This window comes from Podarcis tiliguerta, assembly GCF_965153285.1.
Source record: "Podarcis tiliguerta genome assembly, chromosome: 8".
Classification (NCBI taxonomy): Eukaryota; Metazoa; Chordata; class Lepidosauria; order Squamata; family Lacertidae; genus Podarcis; species Podarcis tiliguerta.
This window is the reverse complement of record NC_139541.1, coordinates 25,584,661-25,586,376: the sequence shown is the minus strand read 5'-3', so window position 1 is coordinate 25,586,376 and position 1,716 is coordinate 25,584,661. Positions and strand designations below refer to the sequence as shown.

General features: G+C 45.0%; 1 protein-coding gene across 1 annotated transcript in view; it reads right to left on the bottom strand.

The window, feature by feature from the left end:
- GPR153 (G protein-coupled receptor 153) overlaps window positions 1-1,716 on the bottom strand; it is a 134,132-nt gene that overhangs the window by 72,812 nt on the left and 59,604 nt on the right. The gene's annotated exons all lie outside the window — the stretch shown is intronic.

Below are 1,716 nucleotides of genomic sequence, written 5' to 3'. Positions count from 1 at the left end.
GAAGAGAAATGCACGCAGCGCGAGTTTCTGGTTTCGATAACGCTTTGATGATGATGATAATAATTTTTTATTTATACCCCGCCCTCCCCAGCCAAGGCCGGGCTCAAGGCGGCTAACAAGCAATAATAAAAACAATTTGAATGAATACAACTTAAAAACAAGATTAAAATACATTAAAATATTGAAACAATAAAAATATTAAAATGCAGCCTCATCACAGGAGGAGAAAGGAAAGAGAAAAAAAGAAAGAAAGAGGGGGAGGGAATCAAATTTGATGATGATGATGTACTTCCCGACCCCCTTTTTCTATTTAATGGGCTATTCCAGCCGAAAGGATTCCAAGAGCAGCTCAGATAGCAGCCGATTTTGACTGCTGGGCGGGTGGGCGGACAACCTACCTATCTTGACTTTAATCAGTTTTTAACATGTTTTAAATAACTGCTTTTAATTCTTTTTATTTATCATTGCTATTGTTTTTCCCCTTGTAGGCTACAGTACTTTGCGGTGCTTTCTTACAGTTGAGGAGTATGCTTATGAAATGATTAATTAATCAATAAGAGGTGGCACGAAAGGAAAGAGGTTCAGGAAGAGAGGAGGAAGGAAGGAAAAAAGAACTTTGTCACTAGTGGTAAACGCGGAAATAGCCGTGCTCACAGTCAGCAGTGCAGTTAGGCTGTTTTAGACTTGGGACATTATGGCTTTACATTGTGGGCTCTTGATGTGGCATCACTTCAAAATGCCATCTGCTGCCTTTTGAGGTGGGTGGATACACACACACACACACACACACACACACACAAATAGAGTAGGGGGAGAGAGGGAGACCAGTCTAGAATGCAAGCAGTTCAAGGAACAGAAGCGGCCTAATGGAGCTGGCCCTTCAGCCATGCATGGGGGTATGGGCCCCGATTCCCATCTCATCCACTGAAGCAGCCCATAGAAACCAAGGCAGACACCCAAGAGTTCTCTAAAGCCCTGACTAATGACTTCCAGCCTGCTGCATTATTAAGAGTGGGCACTATGGGTTAAACCACAGAGCCTAGGACTTGCCGATTAGAAGGTTGGCAGTTCGAATCCCCGCAGCGGTGTGAGCTCCCGTTGCTTGGTCCCTGCTCCTGCCAACCTAGCAGTTCGAAAGCACATCAAAGTGCAAGTAGATAAATAGGTACCACTCCGGCGGGAAGGGAAAAGGCATTTCCGTGCGCTGCTCTGGTTCGCCAGAAACGGCTTAAGTCATGCTGGCCACATGACTCGGCCAATAAATCAAGATGAGTGCCGCAACCCCAGAGTCGTTCGCGACTGGACCTAATGGTCATGGGTCCCTTTACCTTTACATGGCAGGGCGGGACGGGGGGGTGGGGTGGGAATGTTACAATCTCATGGAATTGTAGAGTTTGAAGGGATTCATTTAGTCCAACGCCCTGCAATGCAGGAATCTCAACTAGATAATACATGACTGATGACCATCCGCAACCTCTGCTTAAAATCCTCCAAGGGAGAAGAGTCCACCACCTCCCAAGGGAGACCATTCTGCTGTTCGGAGCAGGAGAAAACAATCTTGGTCCATCTTCCGTTATCCACCTGCATCAGGGATAAAACCAAATAATATTTCCTTTCTGGGTTGTTGTTGCAATTTTTAACAAATTTCTATACTGCCCTGTATCCAAGGATCACACGGCAGTTTACAATACAATATAAAACTACAAAAATACATGA